The sequence below is a fragment of the Mustela nigripes genome, chromosome 1 (assembly GCF_022355385.1).
Source record: "Mustela nigripes isolate SB6536 chromosome 1, MUSNIG.SB6536, whole genome shotgun sequence".
Lineage (NCBI taxonomy): Eukaryota > Metazoa > Chordata > Mammalia > Carnivora > Mustelidae > Mustela > Mustela nigripes.
In genome coordinates this window covers 101,085,132-101,106,091 of record NC_081557.1, presented here as the reverse complement: position 1 = coordinate 101,106,091, position 20,960 = coordinate 101,085,132, and the positions used below count along the sequence as shown (strand labels likewise).

Sequence of the window (20,960 nt, the reverse complement as noted above, 5' to 3'; positions counted from 1 at the left end):
TTCTCAGAGATACCACAGGATGGGGCAGGCAGAGAACCGTGTGCGGAGACACGTCCAGGCCTCCCCGCCCACAGCCATCACGCAAGGTGGGCCCCATGCCTGCAGGCTGGGTCTGATACAGACGGAAATAATTCTTATGAGATGAATTTCCAGGTTGTTTCCAATGTGCCTGGTATGCTTTCCGGGGGAAGGGTGTTGTTAATGACACGCACTTTCCCACCGTTGGGATGGTGAAGGTGTTGTGAGAAGATACACAAAATGTTCAACGTGGTAGCTCATAACTGGGCATATTCAATTAATTCCTCAGACTTAAGGTAAAAGCAAACGTCCGATGGTCAGGGATTTAGACTTGTGTGTGGTCTCTCTGTGTCCCCTCCCATTTCTAGTTGTTGTTCTTCCTCTCCACCGAGCTTTCTTCTCCCTTCTCCCTTCAGTTCTGTGGACTCACACTTCCTTCCAGGATCCTCTCTCCACTAGGTCTTCGTCTGTCCTGCTGCCTGTCTCCCTCTCCCCCAGGCACTTCCCCCACTTCTGTCCTCACGGCATCTTTCTCTTTGCTTCCCCTTCCGAGGCATCACCCTCCACATGTCCCATCACCAACGGACCCTCTTCTTTTTGTCCATCCCTCTTTTTATGTCAACCGTGGAATCAGCCTATGTGCATACACACTCACAACGTTACATATTATTTGCTATATATAATAAATAGTGTTTTCATTTAACTCACAAAGAAGCTGAGTCAAACATCTCATATTCCTAGCTCAAAACTATAAAACATAAATAGGTTCTTGATCTATATGTGGCCATTGGTTGTTCTTTTTCTTTCTCTCCTTTTTTTTAAAACAATCTCTGAATCAGCAGAGCCTGAGAGGAAAAAGTAACTGCTTACCTCCTACCCCACAAAATACCAACCCATAAAAGAAGCCCTAATGTACACTGTAAATAACTGCCCTTTTTTATGTTTTTCATTGGAAAAATTTTCCCTTCCTTAATAAACGGGCAAACACAACTGGAGTTTCTGGAGCATTTCTCTACCATAAATGCATTTTTAGTCTAATTGGTAATAACATAAATTATTCCTCTTGATTTGCTTTTGTTCCATTACAATCATAAACTCAGGAATTCACCATGACCCTCATTTGTTCATTTAGCAATGTGCAAAACTATGCAGTCTTATGGAGAAGACGATTTGTGGCAAACTGCATAAATGGAAACACCCAAGTTTTTACTGCATCTCAAACTACACGAAAATCTAAATGAAAGAGCAGACTGCCATGAACTGTTTTTAAAATCTATCAGATTTCAGAAGTTGGTAAGCATCATCAAAAGGAGTATTTGACAGGGCAAAAGGGTTCAAAGTCATCCTTGGTCAGGCTCTATTAGACTAGCTGGGTTATTTTTATTTCTATACATAGATAGCTTTATAAAAATACTTTCCACTATCATCCATAATTAACTGAAAATTGAGTATGTCCGGCTCATATAACTGTACCTTCTTATACTTTTGCATAAGCTGAACAGGGACTGACCCGGGCTCCCACAAGACTCAGACCTTGCAAGGCCATCACCGGCAGCTTGCACGCAACGGTCAGGAATGAAGTCTGAACTTCAGCTCTCCTGACACGTAAGTGGGCAAAGTGACCGGGTGCAGCTACCTCTACTTCCAAGCTTTGGTTTTTCTCTAAAACGGAGATGAAATGACAATGGTATAGATGAGGAGGCACCCCAAGCTAAGCCATCACACCGGCTGGGTGCCTGCCACGAGCGACGCAGTGTGCTGAGAATGTCACACACGTGTTGCTATTAAAGTGGACTTTATCCTATTGCCGTCCTCGTTGTTTAGACGAGATTTAGGGAAATAAGGGACCTGCTCTGAATGCACAGGCTAATAAACAGCAGGGTCAGTATTTAAACCCAAGCTGGACGGGCCCCAGGGGGCATGCTCTCGGCCACTGACTCAGCAGGATGGGTAAGGGTGTCAGGTGGGGGTCTAGGGACAACAAGAATTCTACACGCAAACCAACGTGAGGGCAAAATAGCATTAAGATTCCCACAACAGGCAGGAGAAAAGACAGAAGCTGCTCTGGATGCGGATTTCTGCAGCTACCTACGTCCTCTCGACCCACACCAGCACCATGCGCGATCACTTCTAGATGTGATTCCAGAGATTGCTAATCTTTAAGACAGGACTCACAAAAGCACAGGCAGAATGATACGTCCCTGGCGTCCAGGTGGGCCTTTGTTCTCAGAGAGGAAGTAAGGAGGGAGGGAAGGAAGGAAGGGAACTACCACTACCAGACACAGGGGCAGCCTGAGAAACCTGCATGTCCTCGTGGCCTTGAGATTCTCCAGCTCTCAAGGCCCCTCCTGAGGGACCACATGGCTGGAACCACCAGGAATAAGGATCTTGCCACCAGCGCCCTGCAGGAAGTCCTTGCTTCCCACATGCAGGGAGAAAACCTCCTCTTTTGCACAAAGGTACCAGGGCACCTCGCCTCTGGGAGCTTGTTCTTTCCCCTCAAGCAGCATTAACAAGAGCCAGTGGGAGCCCCAGACGCATTAAATAAATGCCACAGATGAAAAGAGCTCCACACCAGCTCTGCAAATTACACTGTCCTCGCAGTCACTGCCCAAGAAGTAGGCCAGGACCCGCCTGCCAAACGCAAGCAGAGCGACCGCTTGTGAAAATAAAAAATTCTAACAGGCTCTGCTGTCTTCTCACCTAATAGCCAAACCATCTAGGCCGCAGTAGGAAGCCACACATCATAATGCAAACCAGGAAAAATCACATCTTCAATGAGAAAAGACCACCAATCAATGCCACAGCTGAAATGGATCGGATATTGGAATTATCTGTCAAGAATTTTAAAGACCTCTTCAAAAAGATGCTTCAATGAGCAACTCAAATTCTCTGGAGGATTACAAAAAATGAGACAATCTTAGTAAAGCAATCAAAGATACAATAATAACCAAATGTTCATCACAGAGCTAAAAAAAAAAAATGATGCCGCAAAAACAGAAAATTTGTGGAATGGGCTCAAAACGAGAGCAGACATGATGGGACAGAGTCAGTGAATCTGGGGGTAGTTCAAGAGAATTTACTCAGTCTGAACAGAGAGAAAATGGACCAACATACACAAATAAATAAATATAAACAGAGCCTCAGCGACCTGCAGAAGAATAACAAGAGCAACAAAAATCCAACTTTGTATCATGGGAGTCCCAGGAGGAAAGGAGGAAGAAGAGGACTGGAAAAAGCATTTGGAAACACAATGGCTGAAAAGTCCATATACACTATGGAGTATGATGCCTCCATCAGAAAGGACGAATACCCAACTTTTGTGTCACCATGGACGGGACTGGAGGAGATGATGCTGAGTGAAATGAGTCAAGCAGAGAGAGTCAATTATCATATGGTTTCACTTACTTGTGGAGCATAAGGAATAACACGGAGGACATTGGGAGATGGAGAGAAGGGAGTTGGGGGAAATCGGAGGGGAAGACGAACCATGAGAGACTGTGGACTCTGAAAAACAATCTGAGGGTTTTGAAGGGGCGGGGGGTGGGAGGTTGGGGAAGCCTGGTGGTGGGTATTAGGGAGGGCACGGACTGCACAGACCACTGGGTGTGGTGCATAAACAATGAATTCTAGTACACTGAAAAGTAATTAAAAAATTAAAAAATTTTTAAAAAGTTTCTAATTTGATGAACACTATAAATTCACAGGTTCAGTGAGCAATGTGAACTGCAGATAAGGTAATTGCAAAGAAACCCACTTCAATCCACACCCTAATTGAACTTCTGAAAACTAAATTCAAAGACAATATCTTGCAAGCAGCCAGAGGGAAAGGGTGCATTACTTGCAGGGAACTCAAATTTGAATGGAACCGGGTTTCTCCTCTGGAAGGATGGGGACCAGAAGAAAGGAGCAGGCTTTCCTGAATGTCAGAAGAGAAGAAGTGCCCATGTGAATCCTACTTCTGAGGAAACTATTTTTGAAGAACTTGGGAAAATAAACACATACACAGCTGAAGAAAAACTAAAAGTCTGTGTCCTAACAGACCTATCCTTAAAGAATGGCCAAAGAAAAATTTTCAGCCAGAAGGATAATAAGAGAAGAAATCTTAGAGCATCAGGAAGGGGAAAAAAAAAAATAAAAAAGAGAAAGACTAGAAATATGGGTAATTACCACAGAGCACCCTTCTCCTCTAAATTATACATAACGAATGAAACAAAAATTGTAACAACATCTGCACTCATCCCAAGTGCCGTTATAAGAGAGAAGCACAAGGAGATTATATACAACACACACACACACACACACACACACACACACACACACACCGCACAAGGCTGTAGAAGGAGACACAGGGAGTAACGTCACTACAAGTCAAGAAATACCAAGACGCGCCAGCAGCCACCAGGAGTCAGAAGACTCAAGGAACAGATCTCTCCCAAACCCTCTGCAGAGACCATGGCCCTACCCATTCTGTGATTTCAGACTCAGACCTTCAGGACTGTATAGGAATAAATTGTTACACATTCTCAAGTCTGTGGTAATTGGTTACAGTAACCGTGAGACACTGCTACATATTGAAACAACCAAATCAGCCAAAAGGATGTTACTGACAGATACAGACTGATTCCCCCTAACAGGAACACGTACACATTTCTGTCAAGGACTCCTGGAACACACTCTAAGCCAGACCATATCCTGGGCCACATTAAAAAAAAACCCACCACAATACTCAGGTCACCATTTCAGGGTTGTGAGATCAAGCCCCGTGTCGGGCTCCACGCTCAGTGGGTTCCCTGCTTGAGATTCCTTCCCTGTCACTCACCCCATCCCTGCTCACACACACTAAATAAATACATAATACATAAATAAAATCTTTTTTAAAAAATGTTTTTTAGGGATGCCTGGGTGGCTCAGTTGGTTAAGCCGCTGCCTTTGGCTCAGATCATGATTCCAGCGTCCTGGGATTGAGTCCTACATTGGGCTCCTTGCTCAGCAGGAGCCTGCTTCTCCATCTGCCTCTGCCTGCCACTCTGTCTGCCTCTGCTCACTCTGACAAATAAATAAATAAAATCTTTTAAAAAAATGTTTTTTAAATTGAAATTATACATAACCTGTTCTACACGGAATAAAAGCAGAAATCATTAGCCGTAAGACATATTTGCAGTGGCCCAAACTGGAAATAATCCAGATGTATTTTAGTGGGTAAATGGTTAAACTAACACAGAATACTATTTAGCCATATAAAGACTATTCTACTGATGTATGCAAAATTGTGGATTAATCTATAGGGAATTATGCTAAGTGAAAAAATTGTTCAGTTAATAAAATAGCAGAGTTCTCATTTTCCTGCTTTGCTTATTTTTATCATTCACTTGTTTATGCTTTCTTAGACTATAATTATCCAGGGAAATAAAGTATTTTGAAATAAAACCAATTTTCTCCCAGGAGGTTATTGGTTTTTCAAAATTCCAACCTACTATCTGCATTTGTAATAACTACAATTTTTTAAAAATTGCAAAATTTGTCTTGATTGTCTCTGACAAGACTCCTTCAATGAATATTCTTCTTTAAAGAGGGAATATGGAAATTCTTAAGTACACTAAATATAAAAGAAATTAAAAGCATTCACTTATTTATCTGTTCATCTGATTTACAAATATTTACTTAGTATCTACGACCTATCAGTACTATGCTACTCACTTTAGATAAGCAGGAATTAAGAAGAACATCTTTGCAGTTTTAGTGAATTAAACAGTAAATTCAATAGTAAAGTATATGTATCTGGGGAAATATTAACATCTGAGGTTAATTATGATACTTATTCTGTAGACTCAAATAAGACACAATAAAATTCATACTGTTTATTGATGAAATCAGCAAAAAACAAAAACAAAAACAAACAAAAAACCCTCTGGACATTTTATCCTAGAATAGAAATGCTTAGCACACGAATGCTTGCTTTTTCCCTCCATGTGTTGTTATTTACTCTCATTGCTATTCTTGCCATCTCAAAACTTCATTCTACAAATGGATTTGAATTCTGTTTTGATAGATAAGCCAGTAAACCACATAACAAAGTCGATTTAATGTTCCATGATTAGATGCCACTTTTCCTTTTAAATCACAGCAGGATTCACATAATATTTAAAGGAAATAGGTTTATGCTTCATAGTTGAAAGAAGTGCATCAGCAAATGTTTTGGTATTCTGTTGTGCAAATTTTCCAAATGTAAAAGGCTTATGTTCTGTTTTTGGATTCATTTTTTTTTAATTTAACGATTTCACACGATGTGGGGAATATGAAATTGACACATGGTTTTGAAGCCCCAGCGTGCAGAGTCTGCCTTTTCTCCCCAAGAGTGCAAATGATTTTATTTTTCATCACATTCACACAATCAGTAAATCAGACACATTTGAGGAATAGCACTGAGTCTTCCTTGCTTTAAAGCCCACAGTGAGCCTCACCTCTGGGGCACGTCTGTCACCACACTGCCCCTTTCACATCCCATGGGAGATTTTGTTTACATTCCTAGATAACGATTTGATGAAACTACACTTCAGAAAGCTGAAGTAAATTTTTGGAACCACCACTAAAATATTCTGCAAAGATGGGAAATTCTATACTCTCTTTAAGGAAATAGTACAAAAATAATCCTGCACAAAGCACTAACTCGTTGTTACATAGGGGTGAAGGAACCTCTCCATGGTAACACAGCACAAATTAATAAGAATCTGGATTATAAAATATATTAGCATCCTTACCCAGCACACTTAGCATGAGAATATTCTGATAAGGCCTCGGGAAAAAAAACAAAACAAAACCCAAAACCCTAACTTCCAATTATTCAATTCTATGTTATTTATGTTCATGATGTGTGTGTGTGTGCATTTATGTTAAAGTATTTGCTCTCCCATACCTCACTTCATTCTTATGAATCAGAGGTTGAACAGAAGATCAAGGGTGGAAAAGAAATAGTGTTCTGCATTTTGACTCAGTTGCACTTAACACTGAAAAAGAAATAACTAGGGTTTGTGCTTAGACTCAGGTTGGCAAAACCTGCTGTTACATACGGAGAATTGGGACTGTTGGAAATAAGGATATTGGCGTACAGAAGGAATTTCCTAATGTAATAACCGAGCAGTTGCCCAGTATAGAGCGTATATCATGGCAAAACACATAGGGAGAGCTGCAGAATCTAGTTTTTGTACAGATTATTGAAACCTTTATATAGAGGATTGCTATCCAGGAGATCTTTCTGAGATGATGACAAGAGGATGACCAAAGAACTAAATTTTAAGTTTTATTTGATTTTCATTAATTTAAACTAAATTGCACATAGCCACATAAGGCTACTAGCTAATGTGTTGGACACCACAGCACTGAAGTAGAATTCATGCCTCTGAGGGGCGCCTGGGTAGCTCAGTGGTTAAGCATCAGCCTTTGGCTCAGGTCATGATCCCAGAGTCCTGGGATCGAGCCCACATCAGGCTCCCTGCTCGGCGGGAAGCCTGCTTCTCCCTCTCTCACTACCCCTGCTTGCATTCCCTCTCTTGCTGTGCCTCCGTCAAATAATAAATAAAATAAAATAAAATAAAATAAAATAAAATAAAATAAAATATTCACGGCTCCGAGATTCAGTCCATCATTTGGTCCATACACCATTTTTCATCTCTTTGTGGGTAAGAAATGGATTGGTATTTGGGTCACAGAGAAGCTTTTGCTTTTAACAAGGTCACACAGAAGGTTTGGGAGAGTATTATGTGTAGGAATTTTACTCAGTGCTAAAGACAGAACTGAGTTTAAAAGAATCAAGGTCTCTATCTTCAAGGAGCTTACACTCTATCAGAAGAGACACATGTTTAAAAAAAGAAGAAAGAATGGACAGGTTACAGAGAGCTGAGGACCCCTCCTGCCACAGAACAAGTAGGTCATGATGAAAACACCCTGCGGAGACAGTGGTGATCTCTTAGGAGAGCAGGAGAGGTTTCCAAGGATGTGCTTATGGACACACACCAGAAAATGGAACAAGCAAATCTAAACAAAGGAAATAAGCAAGCCAACAACAAATTGAGATGTTGAGTTGGATCCCTGAGAGGGGCAGAGAGAAGCTGCCCTCAGAGGCCAGAGGAGAGGGCACTTCTCTGGGGACTCTGAGACCTGGGACATGGCTTAGGGAACCTGACGACATGCTCCAAGCTGAAGCCCCACTCTCAGAGAAGGCTGGCGTGGTCCTCAGTCACAGGCAGCTAACCGCTCCCCATCTAAGGCTCTCCAGACTCCTGACATGAAATGCTCAAGCAAAGGGCAACAGCATGGAAACAATGAACAAAGAGTCAGATCTCCAGGATTCTCAGGTTCAGAGCCTATAGGTACAACATACGTATAAGTAAGGATACGCTCTGAAAGACAAGCATGCCCCTAGAGACTGTAAGGACTGAGCGAGGAGTTAAAAACCCAGTGTAGCTCATGATGGGAATGAGAATAGCATTTACCCCAAACCCTTGTAATGAGACAGAAAATCCCACACACCATGTTGAGCACAATATTTGGCACAAAATAGCCTTCAGTAACTGCTAGGGAACCTCACTGTGATTCTGATCCTGCCTCAAAGGTCCTAAATCAGAACCCCCAGTGTTTGGGCTCAGAAACGGATTTTTCCTTTTTTTTAAACAAGACTTAGATGTGATTCTGAAAACTGGTTAGACTTGGGAACTACAGTCTCAAAAGTCATCTTGTCCAATCCATCCATCTTGTGCAAGTAAATGAAGAAAAGGACACATGGGGAGGACGGCTTGCGTGAGGGAGCAGGCACAGTGGAGAACGGGCAAGGACTCGAACCAGAGCACTCAACATACATGGATAGCCTCGCTGGGGATAGTCAGTGCCAGAAGATGTGTTCTGGATAAAGCAGAAAGGAATGGGACATTCAGGGATGGCTCAAAGCTAGGACATCAAGAAACCCACAAGTACATTAATCAAAGATGAATCATAAGCTGTTTCAACAAACGCTCTAGGCAGTACTTGTTTCGACAACTTTAAGAATGATTTTTCTCCACTTTTGTGACACCATTAAAGACATGAAGGGGCTCGCTTACATTTTTTTCCACTGGGACAGCACCACACTTTACAAGAACAATGTTTGCTTAGTTGTCTAGTTTAGAGATTTGAGTTTTCTGGGTGTACCCTTAATGTCTGCCGTCGGTCTGCTTGACAAAACCTACTTGTGACCCAGTAATATCTCTTAATGATCCCTTGGAATTGTACAAGGTTCAAAGTGTTTCTGCAGACACTGCTGCACTTTGCTGACAGTAGAAGGAGTGCACAATCCAGGTTACTATAATTAGGAAAGCTGAGACCAGGGAGGCCTCAGTCCAGGGATCACACAGTAGGTAGGGAACCCTGACAGGAGCCTGGATGGCCAGACTGATGGTCTTTCCATACATAGCGTGGAGCAATGGATGAAAGAAGTGAGACCTCTGAAATGGAAAATGATAGTTTAGAGCCTAGTTCCACCACTTGCTGGCTGAGTAACCATAGCCAGATCATAAGGCCCCTCAGGGCTATAGCAACCTCATCTGTAAGACAGGAATAATAACAATTCTAATGGAATAGCATTAGGATGAAGTTTAAATGAGGTAATATGCATAACGAGCCTAGCCTAGTACCCACAGAAGCATGCACTCAGTGATTATTATTATATTAGTGCTACTCTTGTTATGAAGCATTATGACAATGGTAATGATGATGGGCCTGGAGACACACTACAAATAAGAAATGATAATGCAATTATTTGGAAGAAATTATGATGAGAATACATTTCATGAAGCGATACTGAATAGGCATGGGATATGGGTTAAAATTACATCCCTTTATTCATTGTAGCATTTTTAGTAACAGTAAAAAAAATAGCAAACAACATAAATGTCTGTAGTAGATTTCTACTTAAATGAGTTATGTGTCCCATCAACTAAAAAAAAAGTGTCACAAATCACACAAAATGCCACCATAGTTAAAATATCACAATGAAGGTTGACTTTACACTGGCAAAATTTCTCAGACATGCATAATCAGTATTTGTCTTTGTTAACATCACCAGGAATGTGACCAACGTGTAAGAATTCCTTGCCTGGATAACAGCATTCAATTGAAGAAGCATGCCTTGGAGGCTGTTTAAGACCGTCAAAAGTACAGATGTTGGCATACAGCAAAGGAAGTGTTCAAGGTAAAGGAAGGCAAGTTCCAAGGCCCAGAGAGAAGAGAGAGCATAGCAGGTTGAGGGCACTCAAGAAGGTCCAGATTGATCACAGCACAGCACTTGGGTCTAGCTAGGTCAAGGCCATGCAAGTGAGTCATGACCACTGGAATGTGAGCCTAGCCATGTGATTCTCCAGTCCTCCCTCTCCGGGCTCCTCAGTAACCATGGAGGACACATGTCCAAGATGGTGGAAGAAGAAGAAGGAGCCTGAGTTTTGAAGTCTCTCTTGCAATCCGGCTGCTCAGATACCTACCCCACCCCAAGACCTCTGATGGGAGCAAGAAATCAATCTTCACTGTGTTAGGGAGTGGGATTTGAAGATTGTCACAGTGTTATTCACCTTGACTAATACACCAAGTCTTGGTAAAAGATCACCCATCTCCGCTCTGTCTGGAGTTACACCACCTTCATTCTATGACCTTGGAGAAAAGAGTCCATGATGGTTCTTTCCCACCCAACCTGATTTTATTCAGGTTGGAGTAAATATCACTCCCTCTTTAAGGTTCTATGCCATAAGTGAATTACAAGAAGAGTCTGGAGATTAATACATAGTTCAATTTATAATTCTGAATCCAAAGCTTTGCATAAAGGACTAACCTATGGCTGGTGTGATGCTTACCCAAAAGGGATCATAAATTACCATCAATTTTTGAACTCTTTAAAACAAGATCACATGTGTATCTTTCATTCCAGTGAGATGATATCAAAGCCTTCCAAGTATATGATAAGTAAGTGAAATGAGTTCTTAGATCTGAAGTTTACAGTATATAAATTAAAACATTGTTTGGGAGATATGGAGGGGATAGTTCCTTGAAAAATAAAAATCTCCAGGGCAAACTATGGATTGGAGACTATTTCTTTTTGTTGTTTATTTTGATATTTAAATTTATTCTCTGATTTGATTTTATAGTTATCTAGTTAATATGACCAAGTGTAAGACTGGAGACAGAAGGTGGCTAAGTGATATTCCCCAGGTATGTGGCCAAGGAAACACAGAGATGGGACTAGAACATGGGTGTCCCTGTCTTGGGCATGCTTTTTTCCAGAATCTTCCACTATCACCAGAAACAGGACTTCAAAACACTGCGTGTTTACACATGTGAGGAAAACCCTCAGGAAAATCTCTTATTCAAGGCCCAATAATCTCTGCATGGTAAAGTAATGTTTGTTCAAACATTTTCCTTCTCTTGAGAAGGAGACGGCATGACCAAAATGTCACTCCACGTCTTTAAAATGGAAATAATGGCTGAACCTCTGTAGTAGGATCGCTATTTGGATGCATACTGGCTAATATTTGCCAAATACCCAGAAAAGTCACTGGCACATAATGGACATTATACATTCATTAAATAAAGACCTCCTGGCTCCTAATGGGCTATCTGCAGTCCTTCAACCTTTTTGCTTGTCATCTCCTATTGTCCTATACCCGTGAAGCTTTAATCACAATGAATTACTGACTGAATTGGCTCATGAGCGCTACTGTAACATGGTACTGCTGATCTAAGGAGCTTGCACAATAGAAGCTGAGTGTCCCAGAGTTCTGGAACCCAGAACTGCACACCCAAGGCCCTGCCACTCTACACGCCTGTCTCCTAGCTTCTGCTAGAGCCTTGGCATGACCCTCATCCTTAAGTGGCATCCTCCTAGTCCATATCTGTCTCCAAACTTTTCTATCTTTATGTCCATCTCTGTGTGTATGCCCATCTCTGGGTCCAAACTTTTCTGTGTTTTTAAGGACATCAGTTATACTGAATTAAGGCCACCCTAATGACCTCACTTTAACTCGATTACTTCTGTAAGGACTCCATCTCCAAATACATTCACATTCTGAGGTGCCGGGGGCGAGGCCTCTAACTCCTCTTTTATGGAGGACACATCTGAACCCATAACACCAACTTCCTAAACAATCTGTTCCCCTAACCACGGGAGTGTTCCATGACATGTCAGACCAGATGCTAAGGCTCATTAGTAAAGTGCTCAGAACCAGTAACTCCCTCTACCCATCTCTTATCTCAGCCCCACGATACTTGACTCCTCTTGCCACGTCTACTGCTCTCCGCTGCCCCTACCATCCCCCCACACCGTCTTCCAACTCCTCCTTGCTTATGTCTGTCTTGAGAACAGAATGTAAGATCTATAGTACAGAGACTTCTAAGTGCAATTTCCTGTGTTTTCTACCATATGAAATAGTACGTACCATATAGTGGGCAATCTATAAATATCAACAAAATTATTAAATAAATTGACATGAAAGGAATCAGGCATAAATGGATAAAAATTTCTATTACCTAATGGAAGAATGGACATGAGACACTTTTGGCCTGACTTCACAGATCTCAGGTTTTTCAATAGACCGACTCCCTCTTTTCACTTCCTTTGAACATACCAAAGCATATTAAAATAAGGCAAATAGAAATTTCAAGAAGAAGACGTATCCACTAGTATTCTTCTAGTCTCCCAGTGGCCCAGCTATTTCTTCTGTAGAACAGGAACATTTCAAATATTTTATTAATACAATATTTTGGGTTATATCCAAAAGGCACAAGCTAGCAAGAATTGGGATAAGTAACAAAACTGGACAAATTAAAATGCCAAATTAGTGCGTGTTTATTCGAAAATATTCCTGTTTGTCTCATTTATGTTGACTAAACTATTTTGGTAATTCCCATGTTGTTACTGGGCTACAATGATCTATCACTCAGCTTCCAGCAGAAGGCCAAGTTTGAGGTTCTAAAATAGTATCTTGAAAAGAAAAAAAAGTAGATCCTGTACAAAACATAATTTTCATAACATTGCTGAGCTTTAAGTAGGTGAAGTAAAGCTCCAAGGGGCCTCAGCAAAAATAAAAGCCATCATCTTGAGCTAAAATCTTCACTGTGAACTACATGTGCAAACTAAGGAAAAAAGTAGTGGGTGGGCAAACACCGACACTGGCATCCAGGTCTGGAGATGCAGCTTTCCATTAGCAGCAGGGATTGGGGGCAGAACCTTAGATGCTTGGATTATACCAGAGACCCTCAAAGGGGTTCCAATGGTCCCAGTCTGCCATGGCCCCATGGTCCCTGTGGAAACACACAAACCTTCTCTCATATGGAATACACACTGCATTCAGGCTCCAAGTTCCTCTACACAATAAAATAATCTCAAACAGAAGGTAAGAGTCAACAATCACAAAATCTTCAGGGAAACTAACCACTAGAAATGAGACTTGGAAGAAAGAAATGAGCAAATGAAAAATAGACCACCCAGGACGTCAGATACTAAAATCTCAGACTTAGTCTTAAGAAACAGGTATGAAATGTTTAAAGAAATAAAGGGTAGCATCACAAGCATGCAATGAGAGATGACCAAAACTGACTAGGATGGTATAAAACAAGAAGAAAATATAAGGTTTATAACTGAAAAATACAATGGTTGAATTTAAACAAAGCCAAAGGGCAGATGGGTGAAAGGGAATATGAGATGCCACCCCCAAAAGTCGATAAACTAGAATTGGAATGCAGAAAATTAACCTGAAAATTCTGCAACATGTCACATGGAGAGACACAAAGACAGGAAATATAGAAGACAGATCAAGGGATATTTAAGGAAAAAATGTGAAAGATCGAACTAACTCTAGCCAGAGTACCTGGAGGAGAGACTAGAGAAGAAGTAAAGGTAGTATTTGTAGCACTAATGATTGTGAATCTACTGACAAATAGAAAAGATCAACCCACATTACCAAGTACAATATCCGTCCGGAAATTAAAATACAAGGAAATCCAGAACTAGACACTTGTAATGAACCTACAAGATACCCAGCTTTGACAAAGACTATAAGAGTAAAGAGAAATCTGCAAATGAAGGAGACAATAGGAGACAGAGACAATACAATAATATTTCAGATGGACTGAGAAACAGTCATCCTAGAATGGTACATTCTTAAAAAGCTATATTCTAAAAATGCTAATGAGATAAACACAAGCCAACAGCATTTATGAACAATAAACTAACACACACACACACACAAAATATATCAATATTGGGGAGGAAAAAAAGGAAAACAAACCCAGAAGGATGATCCACGATGGAAAAACAGATGGTGAACAAAAAGGAGGTAAATCTAAAAAACTACATGGTCTATGAAATAGGACATGAAATGTTTATAGAAACTGTAGTGTGCTACTTTTGTACAAGCAAGCAAGATGATTTCATTTTTTACTGGATAAGTTTAAGAAACAATGATGTAATGAAAAATGTTTTATAAACCATATAGGTAATTTTAAAAGATAAATTATTATAGATGAGAAAAACAGAGTGAAAAAAATCAAGGCATATAAATTTGCAATCATCGCTACAATTCTTTCTTGTGAAATAAATAGTATATAAATAAATAATCCCCAGGGCATTCTCAGCTTCTTCCTAAGAAACCTACCTCTGTTACTTTGTGGAATAGTTAAGGTTGTGGTCATTTTCCTTTTGCAGAACATGCAGTCTAGACACCATTCCCAGGATCCAATCTCACTGCACACTCTGCATCCTTAGTTCCACCATGCCCCTGACAAAACCAAACCCCTCTGTTCTAAGCACATATGCTATCCTTATAATTTATTTGCAGACAAAATGTGCTTTTCTCTAATCCTAACAGGCTCAGTCCTATCCTTTCTGGGAAATGCTTTTCAAATGTCACTTTCTCTAGGAAATCGTTCCTGGCCACCAACCCTACCCTCCCAGGTAGAAACAACCTCTCTTACATCAGAAGTAGAATGGTTTCGCTCAAGGTTCTCGTTTGGAACTTAGCTCATTCTCTCTTACAATGACTCCTGACGTCTCATCTCCCTATTAGACTCTATGCTTGTTAAAAACAAGATCTTCTTAAGAGTAAACTTTAAAAACAGAGCCTAACATGGGACTTTACATAGAGTAGGACTTCAATATTCATGGAATGAATAAATGTGTTAATTTATGAAATGAAAACACCTATAAAACAAGGAAAATTTCATGGGCAATATGAGAGGGATCAATCACTTGCAAACTATATAGACTGTGTATGTATTTATAAGTATATACCCATTATTATATTTAACTAATAACTAATGGGCCAATAGGATTCTATCTTTATAAGCAAACGGAGACCCTGACCAAATAATTTAATCTATTATAAACTAAGTATTAGAGAAATACCACATTTGGAAAGATCAGGGTCTATTATATACTTTTTCTGTGCTCTTCATGATGTGAAAAATATCTGCTATAAAATAATTTAAAATGAGCTACTGAATCCATAAGGCTTGAAAAATAAGACACCATAAGCTAGTTAAGAAATTATTCCTCCTACATGAACAGAAATTTCTGCAAAGAAGACATCTGGATGGCCAACAGACCCATGAAAAAGTGCTCCACATCACTCAGTATCAGGGAAATACAAATCAAAACCACAGTGAGATACCACCTCACACCAGTCAGAATGGCTAAAATTAACAAGTCAGGAAATGACAGACGCTGGTGAAGATGCAGAGAAAGGGGAATCCTCCAACATTGTTGGTAGGAATGCAAGCTGGTGAGCCACTCTGGAAAACAGCATGGGGGTTCCTCAAAAAGTTGAAAATACAGCTACCCTACAGCCCAGCAATTACACTACTGGGTATTTACCCCAAAGATACAAATGTAGAGATCCAATAGGGCACATGCATCCGAATGTTTATAGCAGCAATGTCCACAACAGCCAAACTATGGAAAGAACCTCGATGTTCATCAACAGGTGAATGGGTAAATGGAATACTATGCAGCCATCAGTAAACCCGAGATTTTGCCATTTGCAGTGATGGAATGGAACTAGAGGGTTTTATGCTGAGCGAAATAAGTCAATCAGAGAAAGAAAATTATCATATGATCTCACTGATATGAGGAATTTGGAGAAATAAGACAGAAGATCACAGGGGAAGGGAGGGAAAAATGAAATAAGATGGAACCAGACAGGGAGAGAAACCATAGGAGACTCTTAACCTGGGACGCCTGGGTGGCTCAATTGGTTGGGTGACTGCCCTTGGCTCAGGTCATGATCCTGGAGTGTCAGGATCAAGTCCCGCATCGGACTCCCAGCTCAGTGGGGAGTCTGCTTCTCCCTCTGACTCTTTCCCCTGTTGTGCTCTCTCATTTTCTCTCTTTCAAATAAATAAATAAAATCTTGGGGGAAAAAAAGAGAGAGAGAGACTTTTAATCTTAGGAAACAAACCAAGGGTTGCTGGAGGGGGCACAGTAGGAGGGATGGGGTGGCTGGGTGATGGACATTGGAGAGGGTATGTGTAATGGTGAGATAGATAGATAGATAGATAAATCATTTCTTCTGTGGTGAAATTGAGACCATCATACATTGCTAGTGGGAATGTGAAATGGTGCAGCTACCATGGAAAACCACCCAGGCAGTTTTCCAAATGCGTAAGTAGAGTTCCTTATGACCCAGTGATTCTACCCCTAGGCAGAGACCCAAGAGAACAGAAAACATGTCTACACAAAAACCTGTACACAATGCTCACAGCAGCATTATTAATCATTGTCAAAATATGGAAACTACACAAATGTCCATCAACCGGAGAATGGATAAACAAAATGAGGGCTTACCATACAAAGGAATATTATTTAGCCCTAAAAAGGAACAAAGTGCTGATACCCACCACAACATGGACTAACCTCAAAAAACAGTAAGCTGACTACAGAAACCAGGCACAAGGGCCACATATTGTATAAATCCCTTTACAATCTGTAGTGCTGGCAAGTAGAGTCACAGTTTCCAGGTGCTGGGTGGCTTTGGGAACTGATTTTGGTGGGCATGAAGGACCTTTCTGAGGGTCACAGGGGTGTTGTAAAACTAGATTTTGCTGGTGTTTCATAACCTTGAAAATAAATTTAAAATCACTGAGTAGTGAAGAGGAAGAAGAAAGAAAAGAGGAGGAGAGAAGGAAAATTCCTTCAATCGTGCCCACACACGTGGAGACTCATGTATCTGAGAATAGCATTTCACCTCTCATCTACAACAACGACAGTCTTGGTAATGAAAGAAATAAAGTGTTATTGATCGTGTTATTTATTTTCCTGGGTCAGACGCCATCAGGTCTACTCTAGTGGTAGAAGAAAACTCTTGGAAAAGTAAGATAGAGACAAAGATCACGGTCAGGCTCTGTAACACTTCTGATAGTGCTCTTGTGATGGATCTTTACAGTAAGAATTTCCATGAAATAGAAGTGTTTGAATAGATAATTCTAGCTCAAGAAAGACTCTATGTCCTTTTCAGTTGGCTAGCACTCAGAGAAATACATATTAGCCATAAGGTATCTTGTCCAGAAGGCAAAGAGACTGCACTGATATAGACATGTCCAGTGCCTGAGGTGGGTGATGAACAACCCTGAAGGCGAGCTCTATTACCGAAAAAGAGAAGAATTTTCAATGATAAGCATAAAACACACACACACACACACACACACACACACACACACACACACATGACATTTGCTAATTGTCAACCTGATTTGACAATACTTTTGTTATCCTACTTTGGCAATAACAAATTAAATATGGTTCTATCTTCCTAAGGCTGTTAATAAAGAACCCTGTCATAAATTTCCTTTAAAGAGATATTCTTAGGTTGGTGTACAGCAAAATATGACAGAAGTTTCAGAACGATTCAGCTATTTCCCTACATCAAGGGAAAAAATTAAATGTAGGGAAAATTTTGAGAAAAATGCCTTTCTGTCCTTATTTTTCAGAAAAACTTCCAGTAGAAAATGAATTTGAGTTTTAGATGAAGTGGTAATAGTAAGCCCAATATTTTATATTCATAATTCTCCCATTTGATCAAGTGATTCACTAATTATAATACTTCATAGCTTCACATTGGCTTTATAGTCCCATACCTTCACGTATAAGATTATCTTCAGTCTGTTAAATATGGCAGAATCTCTGTTCTTTCCAAGCCTTCTGAACTTATGATCTGCTCTGGCTGGAGCACCGCACACTGCCTTCTCTCCAATGCCCACACACATGCTCACCTCTGCTGCTTCCCTCAGCCATCCTTCTCCATCGCTACCGTCCGTTACCCGGCTGACTTCCTTTTCCTACTTCAGATCTCAAAAGCCTCAAGATGTCTTCTTCTGGATCTCCCATCTAAATTACATGTATCTTTTATAAAGTCCCAAATAATCCTCTGTTTCTCTTTTCATCATACTTGAGCTATAACTATTATTAATCTTCCCAATGAGATTAGAAGTTCCATGTGGATAGGGACCATATCGCTTTTGACTAGTTGTTTTTTATACTTTAGTCACAAAGATATTGTTTGGTATTCAGCACATGCTTAGTAAGTACTAGCTGAATAAATGCAACTAAATATATACTTTATGTATATTCTAGATGTATTTTGTATTTTTAACCTATATTGCAGTCTTTAGATGGGGTCCATGTTTTGACCTAGTGTCTTTAATAGTACCCATCAAAGAGCACGCATTTAATACAGATTAATATCATTCTGTTTTTTTAAAACTTTTCAAAGCAGAAGTATCAAAAGTATAAAAACTTTTCAAAGCACTTCTTCAAAATGCACATCCTGCTACATCTCACTTTTTCCTAGAAAATTCCTCTTGCTGTTTAATATACATTTGTGTTATAACATATACCCATATACCTATCTGTGTACAAATATGTATGCAAACAAGCAAAACAAACCTTTCCATTACAAGTTTTACTCTATTTCCTGTTATCCAATGTACAAATCCAATCATCTAAGCTACTGTGTTGGCATTCTAAATGTGTTCTCTCTAGAATCATTCAACTAACCTTCTGTACCTTGCTCTGTGCCCCAGGAGGCTGAGCTATATGGACTCCATCAGGTGGTTCTACAGTTGCACTCTGGTTTCCAGTTGGGTTTGGCCAATGGTAGCCACCAGGAGGGGAGTAAGAGAGGAGAAAAAGTGTAGATTATCTATTCTTCTGGTCTGCTCCATGCTGATGTGTGGTCTGGCAGTTGTTGTACCCTTCCTGTAGTGGGCTCCTCCTGCAGTTGAAGCTCCCCCAAGACACTTTCCATTCCTTCCTCCATGAAGATTAGGAAAGTCAATGGTTGGCACCACTGCTAGTCATTGGACACTTCACCATCTCTTGACTCTCCCACAACTCTATAAGTACTCCTTCTATCAGAAAGGCTTGTCCATTATCTCAGTTGAGTGTCATTAAGTTTCTGCTGCACCCTTGACTGACAGATCCCATGCATAAAGACCATCACATAGTCTCTCCTTGAAACAATGTTGTGGAATGAACAGAGCACTGCCCTGCTTGTGAAACCAAATACAACTCTGCAATCTTGACTCCAAGACTCTAAAAATGGCACAACATTCATCACTACTTGTTCTTGCCCAGTGGTTCTCCAGCTGAGGACTGGTCAGTGTGGTGTACCAAAGGACAAAGAAGTACCATCAATCTCTGTGGGTTAACTAGTTCGAGTAGTTAGTTTTCATATGGAGTTCTAGGAGTCTCTAGAGCTGGGCTTCTCAAATTCCACTGTGGAACCTACCTCTCTTGTATCTGTTAGAAAGCAGACTCTGACTCACTGAGTCCTTAGAGGTTTAAGACTCCTCATTCCTCACTAGCTTCTAAGGTTCTGTGTTTCCAACCAGCTGCTGCTCCTCCTGCCACTTCTAGACCACATTCTGAGGGTCAATTCCCTTCAGTGTCCATGGTTATGACTCCAGTGGGTCTCAGAAGGATGGAGGAGCCTGGGAGAAAGGACTTCTTCCCCTAACACCTTTACTTTCAACTCTTTTACATAGTAGGTTTCCAAATAAGATTTCATTCTGGAAGGGGGAGTGACTCTTATTCTTTAAATATTTATGAACTACTACAATACTGGCCTGATGCTCACTTTGCAAGTGACATCAAGAGGTGATTTACTCAAAGTCATAGCTAACTGGTGACAGACACTCCACTGGAAATTAGGTCCTGACAGTACAGCCAGTTAGTCTTACCACTTTACTGACTGATTTTTTTTTCTTCTCTTTTTCTTATTTCTATTTTTGAATGTTATGGTGCTTTAAAAATTGTGAGAAAAATCTATTCATTGTTTACATGGGTTGTTGAGTCCCAGTATGACTAGACCCATCTGGGGGCACTGAGTACTTTCCAGGGAAAGGAGTGTAGCACTGAGTCACCATCTTATAATCCTGTCAGAGGGCACTCAAGGGAACTACCTTCTTATAAGGGTGGATATTGGTCTAGGTAATGTTTGCAAATGCAAAGAAAAATATAGCGTTTATGTTTCAAATTTGGCTGACCTTTTCCTCTGTGGACATAAATATTTTTAGGCTCAGGACCCCATGTTGTCTGCTATTCTGCTTTGGTTCTCTAAAACTTGTGCTTTCCTGAAAACAGAGGAAGAGGTGGGGTGCCTGGGTAGCTCAGTGGGTTAAATTCTCTGCCTTCGCCTCAGGTCATGATCTCAGGGTCCTGGGATCGAGCCCCACATCAGGCTCTCTGCTCAGCAGGGAGCCTGCTTCCTCCTATCTCTGCCTGCCTCTCTGTCTACCTGTGATCTTTGTCAAATAAATTTAAAAAAAAAAAACAGGAACAGGAAACATTTTCAAAGGGTTTCTTTCTAACTTTTTACATAATATATGTTTTTTTTTTGTATTAGGAATATGTGCAAAACCCAAGGAATATTTAT

At 40.5% G+C, this 20,960-nt stretch overlaps 1 protein-coding gene and 1 pseudogene across 1 annotated transcript in view; one reads left to right on the top strand and one right to left on the bottom strand.

Moving 5' to 3' along the window:
• GUCY1A2 (guanylate cyclase 1 soluble subunit alpha 2) overlaps positions 1 to 20,960 on the bottom strand; it is a 308,179-nt gene that overhangs the window by 125,745 nt on the left and 161,474 nt on the right. The window lies entirely within an intron of this gene.
• The window catches only part of LOC132002871 (protein dpy-30 homolog), a 25,871-nt pseudogene continuing 4,930 nt past the window's right edge, over positions 20 to 20,960 (top strand).